Source organism: Strongylocentrotus purpuratus, unplaced genomic scaffold (assembly GCF_000002235.5).
Source record: "Strongylocentrotus purpuratus isolate Spur 01 unplaced genomic scaffold, Spur_5.0 spur5_scaffold_15, whole genome shotgun sequence".
Classification (NCBI taxonomy): domain Eukaryota; kingdom Metazoa; phylum Echinodermata; class Echinoidea; order Camarodonta; family Strongylocentrotidae; genus Strongylocentrotus; species Strongylocentrotus purpuratus.
In genome coordinates this window covers 29,288,219-29,314,347 of record NW_022145600.1, presented here as the reverse complement: position 1 = coordinate 29,314,347, position 26,129 = coordinate 29,288,219, and the positions used below count along the sequence as shown (strand labels likewise).

Here is a 26,129-nt window from a genome sequence, read left to right as displayed (position 1 = left end):
GACCAATTCTTAATGGTATTTTTGTTAAAAGTGGGACCCATGTTTAGGGACTTTTTGTGAAAAAGTTACCCATTAGAGCGGCACACCCCTGTATGTCTTAATATCTGAGTACCCCCCCTCCCCCCGGCTCATATGTGACCCCTTCCTCTCCCTCCTCTCCCCCACCCCCCCCCCCCCCCCCCCCCCCCACCCGGTCCCCGCCCTAAATCATGATCAGTTTATTCCAGTGCATCATATAAAATGAAATGACTGAATGTTTCAACAATACAGTCTGCAACACTACAAGACTAAAGAGGAGGAAAATAAAAAGTTTCTTAAAAACAGATTAAAAAAACATATTGCTGCGGTTTCTCACGGCATACCACTTTTCATGGCATACTGTTTCGTACTCCTCCGCGCTGCCTTTGTAAACAATCTCCTCCAGCTAGCTAGCTTGCATGCTATATGCACGCACAAACTACACACACATATGCACAACGTATATAGCATGCAAGTCGCATTGTATTCACACATGCCCCACAACCAGCCTACCGATATTATCAAGTCATGAAAGGTCGACAGAATCTTTCTAATTTCGAGCTGCACAGAACTGGTACTTTCTAAGAGTCAATTTCAACTACTATTTCAGTTGATGATTAATGTTAAGCTATACGTGATGATAGTTATTTTGGTGTGAGAAAGGGAGAAAACGACAGTTTTAGGACTTGGGAGTTGAATGTTGACTCGCGGATTCCGTAAGGTGAGAAGCGTACGATCGCCTGAGGATCAAGCCGCAGCGCAGGGGCAAGGCTGAACGATTTACTGCTCTGTTGAAGAGCACTGCCACTGGCTGTGCACATCACCTTTGACTGTTTTGTGTGCGAAACATCTTTAATCTTATTTTGTATCATCTTTAATTTGTTCATCTACAGAAACACCTTATGACAGTGGGTCGTTGTTCTAAACCAAATCATCTGCCTGGTCTTCAAACCACGTTTTTGAGCTGAAAATGGAGCCAAAATTGATTTCCAGACTGCACGATGACTTGATGTATGGCTTCCAATTCCAAGCATTTGTTGGATGTGTGGCATTTTTGTTCTCTGTCTGTGAATAGAACTGGATTGGGGATTGTTCAGAGCGAAAAGTGAAGGACTGGGACACAAAAATCAATAACTAGGAAGTAACTTATCACCTTATTTGGAAGAATATAGATGTCATCATGTTATCGAAGAGAGTCTGCAGGTTACTCATCTGTGTTGTTTTACTGGGAACACTGGCAAAGCAAAGCAGGGCATGTCCATCGAACTGCAACTGTGATGTGAGGGAGAAGGGCCGTGGAAAGTGGGGAGGGGAAAGAGGAGGTAGCAAGGCCAGACGCGTGTTGGAGTGTACTGGTCGCAGTCTTACAAGACCTATACCAGTTAATGCAATCCCAGAAGATACAGTGTTATTGTAAGTATAACTTTTATTCATAGGGACTTGGGGTCTACATGAATTTGAGTAGAGAATCATTAACAAGCAGAACAATCTAACAATTTTAGATCTTTAGAAGAGATATTAATTTGAAAATTTGATTTTGAGAGAATTCTCTTAATGATAATAATAATATTAACATTTATTTATAGCGTTTAATATTTTAAGAGCTGTACTATTATTACCCCCGCATTAGCTGAGCAGCCTGATAAGGCGCTCAGGCATTTGAGGAATTTCTTCCAACCAGGTACCCATTTACATCACCCGGGTGGGGAATGGCAAATGCGTATTAATGTCTTGCGAGAGGATATTAGGACCGCAGCAGCAGCACTCCAACCACAAACCATGTGACCCACAGGCAAGTGGTGTATCCACTACACCACTACACCTACAATGTACATGTACACATTATTATTGCTGTTTGAAAAATATATGCCCCACCCAAGGACTTATTATACGCATGCAAAATTCAATGTACCGGTAAATTCTTCCAAAGAGCATAGGCCTATCCTCCATTTAGAGCATTGTAAGCTTGAATGTGTCATTCAATTGATTTGGCCTGGTCGAAATAGTGCCTTTAAAAAAAATGTCACATTCTCAAGAAAAATAAAACAGGAAAAAATAATTTTTAACATATATTTGTATACACAAAAAATGACAAAACTTGGTAAAGATATGAATAATTCAAATGTTAAGTGTATACAGTACCTGTATGTACTAGCCTACACTTTCATTCTTTAAATGGGGTCATCTGTCATCTGATTCTTTGCCATTTGGACTTTTTAGGTTATTGTAATTTTAGTTTAGTTGTAGGTCTCGTTAGTGTAACTCAGATATAATAATGATAATTTACCAAAGCTCATATCACAAATAGCTAATGGAGAAAGGGAAAGAAGTGAAAAAGAATTTAGAACAGTGAGATCATTGAGATGGTATGAAGGGGTGACTTAGCCCCCTAGGGCCAGTTTCACCAAACCGTTATAAGTCTAAGCTCATTGACATCCCATAGTATAACACACGTTTCAATGGCATGTTCAAGAAGTTATACTTTATGATTCAGGGAAAAAAAAAATTTCAGGGGCTGCTTTTCAAATTTGCCTGATGGAAATAACACTCTTTAATTTGTTTTGCATTGAAAAATGATTGAACTCTATGAACATTTTTGGGGCTCTTTTATGACTTTCGGGGGCTCTTTTTGGCATTTCAAATTCACCCCCTTGTATTTTTTCCCTGTTATGATGGTTACCGGTAGAGAAATGGTCCCCTTGGCTTTTAAACCCTGTGATACCTAGCCTGACCGCTAGTCTACTGACCGCTCCTATTGTAATCCCTGGTTCGATCCTTCTTTTCTCTCTGATCCTTTGATGGGGTATCCAGCCCCCGGCTATTGTCCAGTGGTAAAGTCATCAGGCTGCCCATTGTCTCAATTTGTTATGTAAGACTGGAAGCTTACAATGGCTTTCGAACAGTTAGGATGATCCAACACGGAGTGATTTTAAAGACAGAGGGAGATATACAGTACATGTACATGTAGTTTAAGACTTTAAGCAACTTTCACTGTCGATATGCTCGTGAACATCATGTAGACCCCTGATACTGTAGTGTACAGGTACAAGGTTATTTGAGATAAATTGTAGTCAATAAAGTCATACTTAAGGCTGTGCACAACAGTGTAATGAGGTTAGTGGTACCCGAGTACACTCCCAGGCTCACAAGCGAATACTCGAATATTCGGACGCCATGTTTTTTATAATTTTTTTGAATTTTTTGATTTTTTTTTTCCTTCTTTTTTTGCCACCACCATACCACTGGTGCAGTATCCCAGTATCGCCGAAAACACATGCAATTTTACTTCGAGTCGCAGTTGATGGCACCGATTTAATAATAATAATAATAACAGTAAAAAATGCTGTTTTAAAAGCCAAAGATGGCAGAATAATCCATTGTCCTCCGAGTCCAAACAGAAATCTGGACATTTGGTCCCAGTTTCTGAGTGGTGAGTTTGACAGTGCTTGAGTTGGGAAACATTTTTACCGACGATACCATGCCAGCGGCCACTGCTCTCCCTTGCACGGCTAAGCGTTGGCCTGGACAGGTTTTTTTTTTTTTTTTTTTGCGGCCGAATATTCGGGTATGAGAAATCGTACCCGAGTAGTTGTCAACCGTGCGGGTACTCGAGCATTCGACTACCCGTCGCAGCCTTAGTCATACTACATTTACATGTCTGCATCATTTAACAGATACATATGGGCATTTCCACGGTAATAGGGTACTTCTGTGTGTGAAAGAATAAAGCGCTTACAGAAAAATTAAATAAATATCCTGTGGCTTTCTGTGTTTTTATTTTCATTGTTGATGGTATAAAGAAATAAAAAAGACAATTCCATGCACTAATAATGTCATTTGGTTGTGTTGTCCTCTTTTCTTTAATGATTATTATTAAAAATTCCAAAGTACAATCAGTAAATGTTGAGTGGTGTGATTTTGAGGGTGATGCAAATAAAAATTCTAAAAAGAAATTGATGTTTCATGTTTTGAAAAGAGATTTTGATGCGGGTGGATTACGGCATTGATCATAGTTACGGCGATTGAGCTTTAAAGAGAGAGAGTGAGAGAGTTGAAAATTACATTGGCTGAATGAGAGATTCTGTCCACCTGTGTTACGTACGTTCAGAGTGAATTTTCCCACAATTATTAGTTGTGTCACCCAACAGTTTTATGTGCTTTGCAACTCTTTTGATGAAGGTTGAAATGTAGACCAAGAAAAAAATCGTCAAAATAAACGCAAATAGAGATAAAATCTATTCAAAATTTGGAGTGCAATATTCGGTCCAACTCACGAACGTACGTAACAACTAAAAAAACGGACCGTGGCGTCCGCGAATATGACGCATGGATAATCCACGTATCAGTCAAGTGAACCAAGGCACTGCAACGTTTGATTGTACTTGCAATCCATGCGCTGACTTCTACAATCGCGGGGCCGTGTAGCTCTATATAACTTCTGTCCAGTTTGTGCGTACGTTCACGGTTGCTGGTAGTTAGAACGACACGTACGCACGATGGACAGAAATGCTATTCGGTCTTATTTACGTACGTTTTTTCGCGGGGTTCCGTGAGCAGCAGACGACATCCGATCGTAATCATTGGAGTATCAACTCAACATTAGATTAGATCTAGGCTTTGAAAATCGTGGAATGGTACGTATTTGTTATTCAAAATCTTTTTGAAATACAGTAAAAGATCATGTTTCCGAAAATGAGTCATGTGTAACTTTAGTGGTGTACGATTATATTTTCCTCTTCTTGTCTAGCTAGTGGTCTGCTAGTGCTAAATTTTAACGTGTAGTGATATTATTACATTACAGTCCCATATGTAGCTTTTCATGTATGCAACACTGGTAACTCTCGCCGATCTCGCATTTTCAATAGGTGCAACCGCAACCCAATTTAGCTCACTCAAAAAAAGCAACTGCAGTTGCCTAAATCAAGAACAAAAAAAAACAAATTTATACTTACCAACAGCTTGCTTGATTACTTAATGTTGGTTATCTTCAATAAATTGTGTTTTCTTCAAAAGGTCGCATTGTTGTTATGGTTGAAGAAGGATTACTGTTAAATAATTTACAGCATACAAGAGTGTTTTGTTGTACACAATTAAGTTTTATCTCAATTAGAATAATTACATGAATTAATTCACTTTGAAACATTAATCAGCCCCAGAATATGTGATTTCATTTTTCTCCAGCTGAGTGAAGTCTACAGAAAAAAATCATTTGGAATAATAATTAATTGTAACAGTATCAAGTCAATATTTCTTGGGGAAATTGGAGTAAATAATGTTTCACAAGTAGCAATTTTAAGGGTTGAAACATCACCTTTTTGAAATGAGACACTTTTATTTGCAATAGATATTTAATCTGTCAATCCACATGTATTGTTCTTCATTTCAGCTGCCAGAGAAAGGTAGAAGACTTCATATCACAGTGTACCAATACTTGTGCAAGCAAACATGACATTAACTGTAAAGCTTCGTTCGCCAACTCGACCCCCATCACCAACAGCTGATACATCAAAATCTAACGCTGCAGAGAGGATGAGGAAGAAACGAGCAAAATTAAAGGAAGATCCCTCTGCATATGCAGCTTTTTGTGCCAAGGAAGCTGCACGCCAACGACAATATCGGAAGAATCTGACTGCTGGAAAATTGGCACAAAGACACAATTATTTACTGAAAATATTTAATGAATGCTCAATTGAATTGATGCATTATAATATGCAAAATAACCCATTGAGTATGCAGTGTCAAATCTTTTTTGAATTTCAGATCTGAATTACATCAAAATGATTGTTATAAATACATGTATTTGATTTGAACTTACTTGAAATGAATGATCATAATTTTGAGCAAAAATAGAATTAAATAGAGCATTTATGAAAAATGAAGAAATATAAAAGGTAAATATCATACACATTGTAGTTAGCAGATAAAAGAACTCTAGAATAAAAGCATACAAATCCTGTATAGACAATTTGTAATTAACGACATGATGTTTGTGAAATATCAATGAATAGTGTTTGCCTTTTATTCTATATTGTGTCAACTACTTTCCCAGTCTTGATGGGAATTGATTACAAGCTAATGCTTACATGTAGTGAAATGCATGCTCAATTGTTTAACAGTCTGTTATTATTGGGCTCTGTGTCCGAGACACATTTTGGCTACTGACTATTAAAGACCTAGACTACTTTTAAATTTGTATATAAGGTTTTGTGAAATTTCAATTTCAATGAAATGATTAGTGTTTGCCTTTTATTCTATATTGTGCCAACTTCTTTCCATGTGACTATAGTTACTATCTTATCATTTTTTAAATTTGAATTTGCAATTCAGGTGTTCATAATTGTATAAATTTATATAAATGGTTCATCCATGGACAATTTAAGTTGTACACTGAAGTTTGTTGCTTGCTTTTGCAGTTGGTCAAAAGATTAATGAGAGGTGAGATAAGATTTCAAAACTATCAATTAATCTATTTTACAGATTTACAAACCGTATATCAGTTGGCAAATTCATTGATTTCATTATACTTAATAATTAAAGACCATTCACATTTCACTTATTCTCCACAATTTAAAATGATCAATACAATGAAACATTTTAACCTATGCAACGCTTATGAATATATTGATTATGAAATATGTGTCCCAAAACAGAATTCAAACAAACGTTTAGATGCCTGTTCTGTCCAACCGTTACATACGTTCCCTATTCTTATTAATTGGTTCCAACATGCATCAACAATTATAACTTCTAGATTTTATTTTATCCTGGAATATATGAACATAGCATCAACATCCAGTACACAGTGACACCAAATTAATAGAGTACGCACCATTAAAACATGTGTGAAAGATTTATTCATTCAATAATACATGATACATTGCAAACATTCCTTAAATATTTGTTTTTCTGATTCACAAAAAAAGCTATAAAATTTTTTTTAAAAAGAAGCAAATTCTGAGATGATTGTTAAATTGATGTTTTATTGATACTTAACTCACATGAATGAACATTGCATTTATATATTGAGCAAATAATAAATCAGAGGTAATTTAAGTTACAAATTTCTGTCCAATGTTACATACGTTCCCCCCAATACATGTCCTACTTTACGACCTCTGCAAAGTTAACATGAAATCACACTTATCTTTTCCCTCATAAATATATAGAATATAGATATTGGACAAGCAAAGGGAGAAATTTGATTGCTCTAGGGGTGAAAACAATTTTGACCATATTTACATCACAGAAGTACCCACTTAACATGGAAATGCCCATATCTTCTTTGTGGCCAAGTTTAGACAAAAATGAATTGAACGATCCCTGCTAAGTTTATTTTTGTCTGGAGTTCTCTAGAATATTGTACGTGAAATGTAGTACAGTTGTTGAAATAGTTTACCAACATATTCAAATTTATGGATGTTTCCTTCCTTGAGACCTAGTGAGTAGTGACGAGTTAAATTATCCTATTATTAATGAATAAATTACAATACTAGGTATCGAGTCTGCATACATTACACGTTGCTATGTCAGGCCAGCATTATGTTGTCAAGAACAACCTTTGTTTAGAAAGTATACATAAAATGGAAAGTATACATAAAATGATGTTAGTACCTCATACATTTGATTTGCCACTTACATGTACAACATGTATGTTTAGAACAATTTTTTTGGTGGTCATATCAGTGGCAACATCATTTTACTACATGTAGTTACACCGCTTTAAAAAACTTTGCTACATGCATCTACAGTAGATGCACTATCGTTTTTGTGACCAATGAGCTTACATGGTTCATCATGTAGAATTTCTACTTGAATTCATAGCCAGCACAGTGAAATGAATGAAAAGATTTTTTTTTTAACAGATAGGCCTATACATGAACATGTTGCACCTTACATAACATTTGATTTGACCCCTTGCTACACGTACATTTGTACATGCAAAATACCCACTACCTATTGTATCCAGCAAATAATGATCAAGAAACGACTGAATACTAATCTTATTATGTTGAGCTTACTGCTTACATTTTGTAGGATAGAGCACCAATATGACATGTACATGTATACCCCTGCCCCGATACAGTGATCTATTGTAGTGTTAGGGATGCATGCATGTTGAAGGAGGGGAGTGTATGGTAGCTGCATGATGCATATGATGTATGACAAGGGAAAGCAAACATGTAATATTGCTCTGCCATTCCGTCCGCATCCATCCACCGCACTGTACTGCAATGTTGTGTACTCTAGAGGGAAAGCAAATGACTGGCTGGCTGCCTTATGGCTGGCTGGCTTGCTCGCAGGAGGAAGGTTGGCGAGATGAGATGAAATCTGGGATGAAGTCAAGGAGATGATAGATGGATGTGGCTTGTGACTGTGAGCTACATTATGTGCCAATACGTGTACATGTATTTCTGATGTGCTGAGGATTGCATCTACCAATGTTTGTAGTGCAGTATTGTAAAGAAATACAACATAGTCAGAATGCAGAATATAGTGTTGTTCATTCGTACATAATAATGTCAATGGTAAGATTCCGGACTCATCTTCACTATTACAATGGGAAAAATATAATTTCAGCAATACATACAGGTGTACATGTACATGTACACAAAAAAAGAAGATTATGTCATCTGTTGAGGGCCAGAAGGGCATTAGCTACATGTATGTGTTAAAGGTAAAGACCAGTTTTGGAAACGCCCCAATTTCAAAAAATGAAATGGAAGCTCTCATTACCAATCATGTGAAAGAATATGTTTTGACTAATACATGATGATAAAAAATTTGCCGGGATTCCGCCTACTAATTCATATATTTGGTAAATTTGTTTCTCTCATAGTCTGTGAGAGATATACATGTAGGGTAGTAGTCCCATATATCTTTCTGTGTATAGTGCTTGTAACTTTACGAAGAATGGGCCAAATTTCTTATCATTTTGATGATTCCAGAACCTTGCAGATGCTAGATGCTAGATGATCAACCTTTTCTGATCGATTCCACAACGTTTCTTTCACAATGCTATCGCATGACCATAACTGGTCTTTACCTTTAAAGTATTCATGTAGGCCTATACATGTACATGCTCCCAACATAATATTTGTACTGAACCACAAAGTCTCTGCAAAGAGATTAAAATCATTAAAATACAGTATCCAACTATCCATGTTGGTAAACCTCAACTTTTATAATATGTGGTAATCTGATAAAATGCTCACAGTCACTTCAGCGCAGATTTTGGTAGAGATGTGTGCATTCAGACAGAGCTCTATCATCTAAATATTTGGTTGCCAATTTGGCAATTTCGTCGCTGAAGTTACATTTGAAATCATGAAATCTGCCTTTTACTTCATAGTTTTTAGAATTCAGGATATTTCCTTTTGCTGCTCTTCAGATTAAGTTTAGGAAGACAATGATTCATTCTGCTCCCTGTTCCCCTGATGAGCCTTACATCACCCTATGTTCATCTTGAATCTGCATCACATCTTGACCTCGACCTCACACCCCTTTCATCCAATGCCGAAATTTACCAAGAGGGTCCAGTGGGCATAAACAGTTGAACCATTTTGTATCTTCATCAATGCCATCATCATCATTCAGAAGTTTTTTTTTCACAGTTATTGTAGTCTTGCAATTGAATTCACACCCTGTTGCCTTTGATCCAATTATTCTAGCAGCGTTCTGGGCCCCAAGGCCTTTGATGTTGGTGGTCGTCAATGGATGAATTATGAATTTAAAATCATTATTCTTTCTGTGATGATGTGCACAAAGTGCTCTAAAGCATCAAGCATGTGGAGAATAAGTTTGTGTACCTGAGGGATGTTGAGAGAGAAGATAGATGTAGGCCTACATTTTAATAGTTATTTGTAGGTCTTCATGCTATACATGAAGGTTCAATATTTCATAAAAATATAATTTTCTCATGACCAGGTAAAATTTATTAAAGTAGAGTTTGAAAGATTAATTTGCCTATGTTTTACATAACTTTGGTCATGATAAATCATCATAGGAATGGTTTCATCATAATCATCACCATCATAATCTTTAGCATTTCAGAGAAATGTTCAACTGGCTTTGTTTTGTTCTATAGTAGCTGAAACCATTTTAATCGTATTTTGTAAAGTATTTAATTTGATAGACCCACAGTAGTAGAACCATCCACAAGTTTACTATTCCAAATGTTTAAGAAACATACACAAACTTTGTGAAATACAGATTACCAAGATGGGTAAGGGTACAAATGATGAACGAATAGCATTTAAAGACAAATTTATTCATCTTTAACCACATCCATGTTTTACTTGTAAAAGATAAACTTCCTACATTGTATAGCACATTAAAAGATATTTAAAAAAAGAAAGAAAAAGAAAGATCCATATTTTAAATTGTACACATAACAAACAAAAAAATACTAGTTTAGCTTGGTCATTGTCTCTCTAATAATATAGCCTACAAAAAGTTTATTCAGTTAAAAACTTTTGTTTTGACTCATTACAGAAGACTTTATAAGAATAAGGTATATTTGTAAACTTATTTTTATTAAGACATTACAAAGAAGAAAAAAATATATTGACCACTGAGCAGTAAACCTTGCTAGCATAGCTCAACTGGAAAAAGTATAAACTAATTCACATCACTTCAGGTCACTAGTCTCTTCCTAGTCAGCAAGCACAGTCTCTAATTCAACCAAAATTTCTAAAGCCTTGAGCAGAGCCCAGACCTGTCATTTTCTTCCTCTGTCAGGAATAGCTAAAATACAGGCTACAGAGCCTATTGTAGTCTTATGGTGCAGACTCTAAATGCACAATGATTGACAAAGATTTGTGCCTGTAAACTACCGGTAGTCTCTCTCTGCACACAAACACACATTTTTCTATACCAAGGAGTTAAATTTAGGAAACTCCTAGGATAATAATGCAGTGAGCAGGATCAGGTTTTTATCTCTATACTATCCTTCACTGGAATGTGAAAGAGAGCTCATAAAACTGTCACATTAGGTGTCTTTAACAACTGAAAATTGATTTACTGCTCGAGGAGTGCACCTGCACTACGTGTTTACATGTATACATGTACATGCACCATAGGCCTGTTTTCATCAGCTCGAGATTGCTAAATAGCCCACTATTTCTGATTGGGAAATAATCCTGAAGTTACAAATCGCGTCTTCATCAGCTCGAGACTTGAAACTCAAGCTTGAGATATTTTGCTCAGCGTTTGCGCATACATGTAGTGTGAGTCTTGAGTCAGGCTGGTGAGTACGCACCGGACAAATAGCGGGATATTTTGCAAACTAGCCCAAGATATCTCGGGATGATTATCTCGACCAAATATCCAGCTAAATTGCAACTTCGGGCTGATGAAGATGCAAATTAACTGGATAATTTGCGATCTGGATAGTTCAAATAGCGGGATATTTTGCAATCTCACGCTGATGAAAACAGGCCTTATGTAAGGAAGAATTCTGTTTGATTTGTAATCTAGATCTAGATTTAAAATTGTGGAAGGGAGAAGAGCTGTAGCGCTATATTGTGTATTGGTAGCCTCATTGTGGTATTTTCATGATTCTTTTATTCGAGGTGAGTTTCCCAATTATTGTGAGTTTTCTTTCCTATTTTGTTTTCACATGAACTTAATTCTTCCCTTGTATTAAACATAATACATTGCATGTTTACTGTGGGATGGGTTAAAATGAAAGCAAGAATACACTACTTAAAAAAAAAAGCCTTACCCTTTGAACATGTGCATTATATTTCTACTTGCTGTATTTAAAATTGGACCAAACACTGTACCTGTAGGCCTACAGTCAGTAGTCTGTAAAATGTGGTCAGATCTCATTCTTTGCTGGAAGCTTCGGGACCGGATCCCAGTGTGAGCTCTTTCCTTCAAGCCAGGCACAGCCAACCAACCAACCAACCATGCCATTCCTTTGAGCTGCAGGGGTGGGTGGGAGGGGTCTGTGTTTCCAGCCTGATTGACAGCTACATGTACATGTACATGTACATGTACAAATGCATGTAGGCCTGTAAATGGGAATGGTCGTCAGGTATCACCTACATTATTGTAGGACCTCCACCCCCACCCCTAGTTTGCAGACACAAACACTTGTGTCATGCGTTAGGCCATTATAAGAAAAATAAAAATAATGTTAAGCGTACCCGTCCGCTTCCTTTTTTTTAGGCCGCTTTTTTTTCTCTTCTCTTCATATTTTTTCCAATTGTTTTTTTAATGAAAAAAACATGAAAAACATACCGCTGGGGAAAATTTACCAAGCGGCCATGTTCAACAGAAAAAAGCCTCCTTCCCATTTTTTTATTTTTTCAAAAAGGCAGGACGCTAAACATGTTTTTTTTTAATGGCCTTAGTGTACCGTGTCAGAAACATGTATTTTGGGGGTCTGTAATGCATTGATGAAGTCATCCTGCTATTCCTTCTTTATTTTCTCTTGATCACAATAAGATAGATCATTCACTTACATACATACATGTACATGTAATGCATTTAATAGGTACATTGTAGTACTAGTAGGAAGTTTGTTGCTCTTCACAGTGCATTTTGAGTTTGTTTTGCGCACTCATGTAAATAATTTATCAGAAACTGCAATGTTGTATTACCGGGCACATGAAAATGTTTCTGGTTTTACAGTAATTTTTGTATGTCCTGGAATTCCTTACTGCCATACTCGAACAATGCAAGAAGTGTCTGAAAACACATCTTTTCTAATTTGTTGTAATATTCCTTTCTGTTTGTAATTAATGTAAGCTTTGTATGATAATGTTCTCTCTTTTTGTTTGTTTAATTTTCTTGTTTATGCGCTTTGTATCTAATGAAAAGGCGCTTTATAAATATAATATTATTATTATTAGGTGGTCTGTCGATGACAGATCACCTATTGATTTCGTTAGAATTTTCTTTCTTTATTCTTTATTCTTTATTCTTTATTCTTTCTTTATTTATTTTTATTTATTCCGTACACTTTTTTTGTGTATACGTTTACTCGAACTCGACCTGGTCAATTTCCTTCAAATTTCTGCTAGTCATCAGGCCCTATGATATGAAGTTCCCGAAACCTTTTTCAAGTTCATGGGGTCATCGTGACGTCATCCAGGCGCCATTTTGTAAAAATCAGGTCATTATCATATCTCAATAACGAGTAATCAAAAATAAACCATATTTAGTATACATCAACTTCCGGTCAAAGGTCAACTAAAAATGTCAACAAAATCCGTGCGCGCACCTCGACGCGCACGTACGCCCGCTTAAAATTTTTAAAATGCTCCAATTCGTCCCAAATTTTGTTTGCACACGTTTCAGGTCATTTTAAGCATTTCAAAATTTTCCGTCCGTAAGTGTCCCCGCGCGCGTTGCGCGCGCTCACAGCGCGCGTAAAAAGTCAAATTTAATTTTTTTACATGATTTAGATTCCTCTTACCGTAAATGACAATTTACATTAATTTCAGTCACTCTTGACCTTTCATAAGGCCGTGAGCGCGCGTCAAAGTTCAAAATCCGCGCGTGCTGCTATGGGCAATATAATGCAAATTTGATCAAAAACATGCCATTTTAAAAATCAAAATAGCTCTTCAGATAGTCCATTGACCCCCAATTTTTATATCATGGTTGGAAAAAGCATGAGTTGGAGATATGAATTCATGTCTCATTTGATCCTCAATTAACTCATGACGTCATCATAATGGCCTCCGAACTCAAAATTTCAATTTGCATATTATGACGTCAGCAGATTTTTGAAAAATTGATTGTATCTCTGTAAATATTGATCAATTTTCTTTCAAATTTTGATATGTTCTACCTGAGAATATTCTCTACAAAGGCAGTTGACACAATATTTCATTTTGACAATGGTATCATGGCGTATTTTTGCGATTAAAGGAGGCATGTCAATTTTTCACATTTTGCGTGTATTCTCTATGGGACATGACTTTTTCTCAAAACTGGATTCTACATTCTCGTCTTTCGCGAGCCATATCTCCGTCGTTTTATCTTTGTTTACGCTGAGCTTTGAGTGTGTTGTAGCTGAGACAATAAGCTATCACAAGTGTGCCCTTTATTTCTCGATCAGATGCCGGGATCATGCTCATATCTCACATACAAAGTGGGATTTGATAATTCCATTTTCCGTTTACGTGTAATCTCTATGGGAAATGTTTTGGTATATCGGTAACGCACTTGACTTCCGACCTCGAGGTCCCTGGTTCGAGTCCGGGCGTCTCCAACAATTTTTTTTCTTCACTTTTTTTTCTTTTTGACCTTTCACTCTACCATCTCCTTTGAATATTAAAACACGTACAATTGCAAATAATGTAATAAACAACCATATTTACTTTATTATTACCCTATTATCACTAGATCCATTACTTTTGGCGTGTAATCCTTATGGGAGATGACTTTTTCTCAAATCTGGATTCTACATTCTTGTCTTTTGCGAGCAATATCGCTGTTATTTCTGCTTGGTTTTTGTTGATTTTTGAGTATGTTGTAGCTGAGACTATACGCTATCTAAATGTTCTCTAATTTTGTTCAGTCTGATGTCATCGTGGTCTGTTGATGATAATCATCAACATCATCATGATCATCATGATCATCATCATCGTCATCCCCATTACTATCAAGATCATCATCATCATGATCATCATGATGATCATCATTGTTTACATGTCTATATAACTTCTCCCTTTCTCAATATAGTAAATATTATAATCTCTCATAAGACTTGAAGACAGACCACCTAATTCGTCCCCATGACGAATTAAATTTCTAGTTATTATTATTATCATTATTGTGTCTTGACACCTTTTATTCTTGTCATATAATGCAACAGCGGTAGAGTAGGTTCAGATTCAGCATTGTCTTTCATTCAAACTCTGTAATGGATACAGCCATACAGGGGGAGCTTTTGCTTGATTGTGATACAATGTTGACACAACAGCAAGCTTAATGTGGAATTGATTGCACAGAAGATTAGGGGCTCATTTTGGTGCGTTTGTTTGGGCTTCAAATGCAAATATACTTGTCATCTCCCAGTAATGCATCCTCTGTACACTAACACCTCAAACTGATTGGAACAAAAAATCTGTAGTGTTTATCACTTATCGCTCCTATTTCGTTGATGTACCTGTACATACAACACTGTATGTACATACATGTGGGCCTGTATCATGTAGCCTACATGTATATTGTTTTGAGTCACATTCACTGCAAAAAAGTCTTATAATGCAATAAACATCTCTTGAGTTCAGAATTCTGACTTAAGTGCAAGAGCCAGTGCGTTTGAATGTTTTTAACAGAATTATAGCACATATTAAAGGTATTACAAAGTTTTGGGAAATTTTGAAAAATGGGTGGATAGTGATTCTTTACAATTTTAATATATTTGGATGCCCCTGTGGGTGTATTAAAAACACCAGAAATGTTAGCCCCTAAAACACTTCTGCTTTCGAGAAAAAATGAATATAAAGATTTACCGGTGCTCCCGGTAAATTCTGATAAATTTCAAATAGCTCCTACGGCCGTACAATGGTAGCTGCGACCATGAAAATCTCAGTGTATGGAGTTGTGGAATATAATTTCCGAACGAGAATAGCTAATCAGTCAATTTTAGTCAATAAACATTGTTTTATAGCTTAATTAATATCTTGACCTTGAGAGGGAGCTATTCAACATAAAGTGTTTATTATTTACAATTTCATAACTTTAGAGTCGATTTCGACTGCGACAACGATCACTGAATATTGTAGGATCGTATATGCTTCCAATATGTTCATTTGAACCAAATTCATGACCCCGTACCAAAACTTTGTATTACCTTTAATGCTGTGAATCATCATCAACATCATCATTCTCCTCACCACCATTCTCCTCCTCATCATTTTCATCATCATCATCATCATCACCATCATCATCATCATCATCACCATCATCATCATCATCATCATCATCATCATCATCATCATCATCATCATCATCATCATCACCATCATCATCATCATCATCATCATCATCACCATCACCATCATCATCATCATCATCATCATCATCACCATCATCATCACCATCATCATCATCATCATCACCATCACCATCACCATCATCATCATCATCATCATCATCATCATCATCATCATCATCATCATCATCATCATCATCATCATCATCATCATCATCATCTTCATCATCATCATCATCATCAACAATATCATTTACACCAAAATCAATGAAGAATACACCAGGCATTTAGCATAAACTTCTTGTAATAATGTGTTTGGGAAATTTGTTTTTAGTGAGCTTTTGCACAATTTGTAATTTGATAAATTAATCATTTACTTAAATAAAAGGGCATACTTATTGCAATCATTAATTGTGTTTTAGAAATACTGATGAGATCTTTCTGAATCTGTTTCAATTTAGTTGTAGTAGCACATATATACATACAGTGTATGTATTGTTGAAAATATTAAAGATTTATATACCGTTATGTAACATTTATGTATGCCTTTGAGAATTGAGAAATAGAATAATTATAGAAATTAATATTATTAATTAACGTAAACAAGTATTCCATAAAAGTCATGCTTACCGGTAATACTTTACTCTCTTTGTTTTGCAGGGATTTGAGCAGCAACAACATGAAGACTATTCGTGGAGGTGCTTTTACTGGACTGAGTTCTGTTCAAATACTGTAAGTTATTAAAACAACATCATAAAGGCTTGTTCAGATATGAGGCAGCAAAATGGCAGCATTTTTGTTGTGACGAGGGTGAAGTGGAATATGCTTAACATTTCTGTATCTTATAACACAGAGCTCAGCGAATCAGTGCAGGACCCCGGCCCCCCCACTCAGAGGTCGGAATGACCGCATGCGTGTTGCCAAAATGTCCGGTAAAGGGGTACTTTTCGTGCGACAAAGTCCGGCCCGAGATTTGTAAAAAAAAGGGGTGTATTTGACTTTTCACCCGGAGATTTCTTTAAAAAGGGGGTGTTTTTCTTTTTTTCTCTCATCTCTTTGGAATCCTGAGAAATTATTCCGAATTTAGGGGGGTACATTGAGCATTTTTCCTGATTTAGGGGGGTCTCCAAGGCAGGAAAAGCCCGCAAAAAGCCCGCGAAAGGGGGGTTCGGAAATGTTGGCAGTCCTCAGATAGGGGGTGGTTTCAAAAAGAGGGTACGAGCATATGCGTACCCTAAATAACACTGAGTGGGGGGGGCCGGGTGCAGGACCTTTGTTGCGTGCAGAACTTTCCCTTTAGTTTACATTAAAAATAACACGGCAGCTTTTGTTTGCAGCAGGTACCGTGCCATTTCTGAACGAACCTTTATTCTGTAGAGAGCAAAACAATGATTTTGAAGTCAGAATATGCTTGTTTGTGTGCAGAATACAGTGGTGTGTTCAATAAATAAAATAACTTCAATCATAGTTTTGCTTTGGAAGAACCCTTTTTATGGTATAGATTTTTTGCAAATTTCTTTTCATGTACATGTAGTTCTACGAAATGAGATAATTATCATTTCGATTCTGTTACCTTGAAATTGCATAGGGTCTCGTGGTTTTTGATCATCTGCGTTCTATTGTAGAAATACACATGCAGTTTCTAATTGGCTTTTAATTCACTACCTGACCAGCGTTTCACGAAACCGCCATAAATGTACAAGCTTGATTACAAGTTTACAACCAATTGAAACATGTGTATTAAATTTAACTCACGTTTCGATGGCATGTCGTTGAACTTGTACTGATAGATGTATGACGGTTTCGTGAAACAATACCCTCAGCTCTATCAATAACTTGTTGTTGTTGTTGACATGTCCTGTATGTTTGTACAGTGTACATGTAGGTTACATCTATTGAAAGCATTGACCACACGATGACCACATGATGACCACATCTAGTCTACGTGTATCTCTATTGATTCACTAGTGTGGTGTGAAAGTTGAATTAATGATATCTTGTTCACACATGTTGCATTTTGTAGTTCCATTTTTTACAAAAATCTGCTTTTTACAGTACCGTAAGTTAAGTTATATTTTTTTGATTGGTTGTGAACTACCGATGAGCTCTAAATCACTATAGGCGGTGTCACACAGAAAAATCCCTTAAAAAAATCCTTTCAAGGGAGAATTTTCTTTCGTTAGAGGATTTTAAATGGATAATTGATGATAGACAGCAATTAAGAGGATAACTAAAATACGGATAACTGAAATCCAGATTTTTGGCCTCTGTGTGACACCACCTAATCAGTCATATTCAAGAATGCTTGTATATGTCCATGTAAATTACATGTACATGTCCTTGTATATGTCCTGTCCTGTATACATTTTGTTGGTTCTACATGTACAGTGTAGGTGTACAACGTATGTCTTCAAATCATTGACCACACGGTGCCCTTGTCCAGTATCTACGAATTCATCGGTGTGGTGTGAAAGTTGAAATAATGATCTCTCGTCCTCCGCACATGGGGTCCTGCCAACTCTTTACAAACCTGCGAAAGCCCCGAGTTGTGAGAAAGAGGTCTCCCACAATGGGTTATTCACAAGTTGCTCCGAAAGCTTTTGTGTGTGGAAGGAGCCATTTGAGATTGAACGAAAAGGACCGAGTTTCACCCAAGCTTGCTTGTTAGTATCCCGATTCATTAGCATCCCATTGGAATGTCCCTGCTAGATGTGATTTCTTTTTAAAGGGATGGCTGTGTTCTAGAAAAATGAAATGTCAAAATAGTCGAAATTGTACCGTGAGTCGCTCCGTTTCCATGGTAAGATTGATCTGGGAATATTGCAATGAGAGGAACAAACTATTCAGAGAGATGTGCTTTTATTTCTTAGCTATTAAAGTCAAGTACACCAATGTATGCTATAACTAAACTGCCCCCTCCCCCCCCCCCCCAGCTCAAGAGCATTATATTGAGGCAGTTTTATGGAAATAAAGATGACTGATTCATAGTGGTCTTACACATGTCCATGTAGTGTAGGGCATCATTAAAATTATACATACATGTACCTGTACAGAGTCATTATGAGATATTCAATTAATTTGCATTCATTGTTAGATAAAGTTGAATAAGAATATTACTCAATACAGAATTGTTCCTGTTGTTGTTGTTTGTTGTTATTATTAATATAATTATTATAAATTTGGCGTCACTTTCACCGGGAAGGCGAAAAAGGGAACTGATTCACTGTATATACCCTCTGGTCTCTCCTCCTGTTTGAGGGTGTGCAGAAAGAGATTATGAGAAGGTTTCTGTGATATTAAGTCTACGTTAATTGATTTGCTATTTTAATACATGAAGTGCTGGATCGCCCTTGCTGTGTCCAGACAGCGTCCGCTGCAAGGATTTCTGAATTGAATTTTCATAGTATACAACAGGAGACATGGCCGATGTGATGCCTTTAAGAAGGAGAGCCCATTGACTATTGTACTCCACACAATGGGGTCAATTTGCCATGGAACCTCAAAGTGAGTGAGGCAGGCAGGCATTCCCCTCCCTAGCCAGTCCATTGAAAGGACATCGGATTCTATGGAGAAAGAAACACTCAATAGATTAGTCAATACAGGTGAGGGGAATAGAGAGAGAGAGAGAGAGAGAGAGAGAGAAAGAGAGAGAGAGGGGGAGAGAGAGAGGTGGAGGGCACAGGAAAGCAAGAAAGTAATAAAAACAAAGTAAATACTATTGTTATTTATACTAGTAAGGTTCAAATGGCGGTCCGATAACTTTAAATTTTAATCATCAAAATGATGTTGTAGTAAGGTACCATGCAGACATACATGTACATTACGTCAAATTTACTTGAAGTTATAAACTATTAGTGATCTTAAGGTTAGCCAGATAACTACAACCAGCCTGGGGTTCCTCACTCAATGTTTTGTTCCGTGTTGACACAATTAACTCATCGTTTTGGTCCATTGTGATCCGTTGTCATTGTTAGTGTCTTGTGTTTTATAATTTCAAGTTTTGCATACTTAAAATTAAAAACCATGTGAACATAACTTAGGTCAAAACCTAGAAGTTTAAAGTTAATCTATTTTAGACTGAATTAGAGACATCTCTTTTGTGTGAGATCAGCAGGCACAAATACTGCAAATGGCTCAGATTTTGTAGTGAGTTAGGTAGTGTGACAGGGGTAAAAGCTATTTTGTGGCATTCCTCCATACCAAATTGCTTCAAGTTTCATACCTACTGCCTTACAGTATGATTAGTCTGCATGCACAGACTCGAGTTTGACAGTTTACCACAATTCCTGAAGCCTTGAGTAGAGCCTAGAACTGTCAGTTTGTGGCGCAGTAGCGGCTACAGAACTACAGAGCCTGTTGTATTTTAACTGGAGACAATGGGTACAAACCCATCGAAACGTCAAGATAGAGCACGAGTGGGTCCTTTTCAGGGGCCAACTAACCCTGTCTACAGAATACCGTACATATGTGTAACCTCAAACCTCCTTAAAAAAAACCTATTATAGTCTCATAGTGCAGACACTGTTATGCACGAAGACTGCAAAGGGTTTGTGCCTGCAAACTTGTATCAGACCTACTAGTAAATGTACCTTCAGGTGAGTGTTTCACAAAAACTAAGATTGACTTTAAAGGACAAGTCCACTCCAAAAATAACTTACTTTCGATAAAAGCAGAAAAATCAGACAAACCATTCAAAAAAAGTTTGAGCGAAATCGGATCACTAATAAGAAAGTTATGAATTTTTGAAAAAGTATGTAAAACTATGGAACAATGAGAATCGCAGCACAATTTGCCAAGATGGTTATCAGTTTGTGACGTCATGTCCTCACAACTTATCAATAGCTATATAGTTTAATCCCATTAATTTCCCTTTTTATCCCCCAAAACTTGATTTCCCCATGCCTTTGCCCAGGTTATATGATTTGTATCATATTGCGTGCGTGACATTTCCCAAAAACTTATGAATTTTGAAGAATTTATACTTTTTTTAAAATATTGTTTTTTATAATTATTGATTTTTAGTTTATCAAAATTCAATTTTTCATGATTTAACTGGACAAAAATTACTCTTTATTTGTGCATCCACACAAAAACATATTACTAACAATCTAACTTGGATGCTGGTGTGAAGAAATAAGATTCTTGGATGTTTATCAGTTTGTGACGTCATGTCCTCACAACTTATCAATAGCTACATATAGCTTATATATAGTTTAATCCCATTAATTTCCCTTTGTATCCCTCAAAACTTGATTTCCCCATGCCTTTGCCCAGGTTATATGATTTGTATCATATTGTGTGCATGACATTTCCCAAAAACTTATGAATTTTGAAGAATTTATACTTTTTTCTGAATATTGTACATGTTTCATAATTATTGATTTTCAATTTATTTCATGTCATTAAAAATTCATAACTTTGTTATTAGTTATCCGATTTTGCTCAAACTTTTTTTGATTGGTTTGTCTGATTTTTCTGGTTCTATTGAAAGTAAGTTATTTTTGGAGTGGACTTGGGCTTTAAGTTGAACTTAACTATGGCAGGCCTTTCATGCAACTAGTTTCTCTAACCATTACTTTTTCAAGAGACGTACATGTACAAATCCTGGTCACAAATCTACGTGTACGTCACAAATCTACAGAAGTTACCTGAATCGATTGTTCATTATTGAAGGAAAAAGTATTATCTAAAGATCATAATTAAGAGAACAATGGTGAGAGCAACAAGTGGCATGAATGGCCTGCCATATTTAACTTTAAATCCAACTTAAAGTCGATCTTAGTCTTCATGTGTAGGTCCATTAGGTTTTAGAACGACCCCATTTAACCTAAGGTATTTCATTTTTGTTTAACCAAATGCAGAGCTCTACATGTGTACTGCTTATAAATAATACCCTGTGCATATGTACATGTAGGTACATATATATTATGTATGGCTGTACAAGTGAACTATGAATAATGGACAGAGGTCATTGGCATTTTCTTACAGTTGAATTGTAAAGTCTGCAGAGTGCAAAGTAAATGCTAATCTGGAGTGCCTGTCCTAAGAAACTTGTTGAACCGAACTTTTTTGCAAATCTGTCAAAGGTGAAAGGGGGATTTGTTTTCTTTAAACCGAGAATAAACATACATGTAGAAGAGTGAATTCAATTGAAATTTGAATTAGATTGATTTTTAGAGATTGAAGTCTGTGACATCTTGGTTTAGTTTTCACCCATTATATCCTTCAGAGTTTAGTGTAATATTTTATTTGTTCATGATATAGGGCTAACATAACTTTTGTCAAATGTATGACAGAAAAAATGTTCAAATAAAGGGAAAAGGGGGAATAAATATTAATGATACCAACATAGGCAAATACCGGTATGACATGATTCCTGCCTTTTCAGAGCATTAAAGCTCAAGACCAGTTATGTTCATGCAATTGCATAGTGAAAGAAACGTGAAATCTGAAATTCTGAAATTCTGAAATCGATCAGAAAAGGTTGATCATCTAGCATAGATGTACTGCAAGGTTCTGGAATCATCAAAATTATAAGAAATTTGGCCAAGTCTTCTTAAAGTTAGAAGCACTGTACACAGAAAGATGTATATGGGACTGCACACACGTACGCGACACATGCATTTGTATCTCTCAACAGTATATAGATATACTAATTTACCAAATATATCAATTAGTAGGCGGTTTCCCGTCAAATTTTTTATCGTCATGTAATATTCAAAACATATTCTTTCACATGATTGGTAATAGGAGCTTCCATTTCATTTTTTGAAATCGGGGCGTTTCCAATACTAGTCTTTACCTTTAAGGCCAAAGGGATGCGAGGGAAAGGGCTGTATAATATGTAGCCAACATCCAGTCTATGGAAATGATCTTCAGGATACATGTACTATATAGTACATGTTGTATCAAACATAAAATGGGGTACATTGTACATCGTAAGAAAACAGGTAGTTGCATCACGTGTCTGATGATTTTAATAGTAATTGCAGTGTCTGAAATAGGAATCGGGGCATCGTATCACGAAAGTTCATCGACATCCCAATGAAATGCCTGTTACATTCAAAACATGCGTTTCAATGGGTTGTCTGCAAACTTGTACTAAGGGCGATTTTGTGCATTGATGTAGTGGAACCTGGAAGGTACATCTGTAAAAACCCTGTTGAGAGCAATGTAAGCCTAAATTATAGGCTTTTTGTATAGAATGAAATTATGATACAGGACTACTATCCTTGGTAGCCAGTGAATATATACTGGAGAATATATTCCAGTTCTAATCCAAACATGTTTTGGGCAACGGATAGTGAGGCCTTTCATCACTGCTGATATTTGATCTAGACTTGTTGATGTTTAATGGCCACATGAGACAGGCGCATGACAGATGAGATTTGTTTCAATGTCAATTTCTCTTTAGCCTTGATTTAAGACCAGTGGCATTGGCTATCCTAACTAGGCGTGTCTGCACTATCTCGAGATTGCCAAATATCCAGCTATTTTGAACTATCCCGATCGAAACTATCCAGCTATTTGCGTCTTCATTAGACCGAAGTGGCAAATTAGCTGGATAGTTGGTCGGGATAATATCCCAAGATATCTCGGTCTAGTTTGCAAAATATCCTTCTATTTCCGAACTAGCGGGATAGTTTGCGACCGTCTTCATTAGACCGAAGTACGGAGTCAATTATCCCGATCCCATCATGCACAACGATTTCCGGTTCGCACATGCGATCTATACCGCTCAGCGCTGACCTCGCAACCACTGACCTCGAGTAAACACGGAAAACCGCAAACTAGACCGAGATATCTTGGGATATTATCCCGACCAACTATCCAGCTAATTTGCTACTTCGGTCTAATGAAGACGCAAATAAGCTGGATAGTTTGCGATCGGGATAATTCAAATAGCTGGATATTTGGCAATCTCGAGATAGTGCAGACACGCCTACTGATATACATGTAGGAGAGAGATACTGTTTTCACACTGGCAATATTTTGCTTAACCCCGTACTATAGGTGGGGTTAAGGGGGGGGGGGGGTCTTAGCCCCACCTATAGTACGGGGTTAAGCCTATTCCACTTTCTGTTCAGACTGGTTTTTACCAAAGTGGGCTAAAGTTGGCTAACCCCACCTATAGTACGGGGTTAACTAACCCTGCAAAATAGCAGGGCTAACTCCGCAATTGTGGTGCTAACTCCTGCTAACCCCGCAATTGCGGTGCTAAGCAAATGAATGAGAACAGAAACGAAAAATAGTCCGGTACTACGCAATGGAGCGTATTGCAGCTGGCCAGATGCGAAGTATGTCCAATAATAACATTCACGATATCCGGGGTTAACGAAATGCAGTGAGAACAGCTGGAATTTTCTTATTCCGGAATAGGCATTAGGCGCTAGTACTGGACTAAAAACAGCGAGTGTGAAAAGCAAAAAAAATAGTCCGGGGTTAAGGATAGTACGGGGCTAAGCAAAGTACGGGGTTAAGCAAAACCAGTGTGAAAAGAGTAAGAGAGAGAGAGGGAGAAGGGGGATGGAGAGAGAGGTAGGGAGAATAAGTCCGTGGAGAGAGGAAGGGAGGAGAAATAGAGCAAGAGTGGGCCATGATATGTAGCGGAAATATAGGCCAAACACTGTACATTTAAATGAAAGCTACATGAAAGCTACATGTACATGAAATTCATTTTATTGAGAACAGTGTTTCTCTATCACCGACCACCGGGCCAAAGTATAATTTCAGTCACCATTTTATAGGAAAGTAATTTGTGATTATTGAGGAGAATAATAGTGAGGAAATTCCACCAAATTCAGTACATGGGCAAATATAGTTACACACTGTTTATTACCATTACTATACACACTTGGATGTGAAAGATGTAGAAAAATGATTGCTTGTATGTTAATGTTTTTGTACAAGCTCATTTTGAATTAAATTTTAGATTTTAAAATCTTTTCTTCAACTTCTGTGGTGACTTTCAGCTCACACTTTTTCTTCCCTCCCCTTTATGAAAAAAACTATGTGAAATCACTTGCCTCTCAAATGGTTTATTTTCTTAAATTCATTTTAATTTTTACAAAAATATATTGCAGTCTTTATCAATCTTATAAATGTTGTCATCTAACAAATACTGAGAGGTGATCTCAAGGATGGAAGGGACACTTCTTACAATGTTTGAAGCTTGATCAAAGAAAAAATGTCACGTTCCTGTGTACGAGTAGAGCTTACAATGGCTAAACACATAGTGACAGGCATTGTACTCAGGCCTGCACCGGGTGAGAAAATCTGCTGCAGGTGTCTCCATCGTTCTTGTAATGTTCTCAAAATCGATTGAAGCCAAGTGCCGGGGTTAATTGAATAATGTTCAAATTGAGGATGTTCTTTTGCGATTGTGACAGCCACTCGGCTTGGATAGAAACAACGTTTGACAGCGAACTCTTTCGGTGGTCCGTTTGAAACTGTTTCATTTTCCTGTCGTTCAGAATGTGTCAATTTGACATGCATTTATTAAATGTGGTGAGACGAGTTCAATGAACAGGCACATTTGACTTTCATTCTTCATGAGCTGTGCATGTTCTCACTATGCAATTTTATTTTTTCAAGACAAACAAGAACACAACATTTCCATAATCAAATTTTAAACTAGACTACCGGTAATGTGATGTACATACATGTACACGTACTGTACATCCCTATCAGTTTCCATACATTACATTTCCAGTATATCCTTTTATTTATCCTTTCATTTATTATGTTAGGCCTCCACTCATACATGCATTTGAAGGTAACATACCGTACATGTGCATTTGTAATATAATGCTATTGTCTCAACTTTCACTGGTTATATCCTCTCCAGAAGTGTACCAACAAGTTAACAAAATTGATAAAATATTACCTTTATTTCTTTTTATTCCTAACCTGTACAAACTACACTATCACCCTTTTATTTGACACAAACATTTTACACCACTTCTTTTTCATTCCCAGACACTCATTTCAATTTCACTGCAATAAACCTACATTTGCTTCAATTTCCGATACACACCCCATTTCCCTACATCCCATAAGCAAGTCAACATATGTTTTTTTTGACATCTTCTGCGAGCAAAATGCCTTGAAGAACACGCACATGGTGTAGACTGATATTGGTCAACGACTCGACATC

The 26,129-nt window shown here is 36.7% G+C and overlaps 2 long non-coding RNA genes across 2 annotated transcripts; both read left to right on the top strand.

Moving 5' to 3' along the window:
• The first annotated feature begins 479 nt into the window (after nt 1-479).
• LOC115924217 lies at nt 480-16,713 on the top strand. The gene is made up of 2 exons (XR_004064217.1): nt 480-1,431; nt 16,634-16,713. It is a non-coding gene; the product is annotated as an uncharacterized LOC115924217 (long non-coding RNA).
• LOC115924218 lies at nt 3,699-6,940 on the top strand. The gene is made up of 2 exons (XR_004064218.1): nt 3,699-4,652; nt 5,405-6,940. It is a non-coding gene; the product is annotated as an uncharacterized LOC115924218 (long non-coding RNA).
• Nucleotides 16,714-26,129: the final 9,416 nt, after the last annotated feature.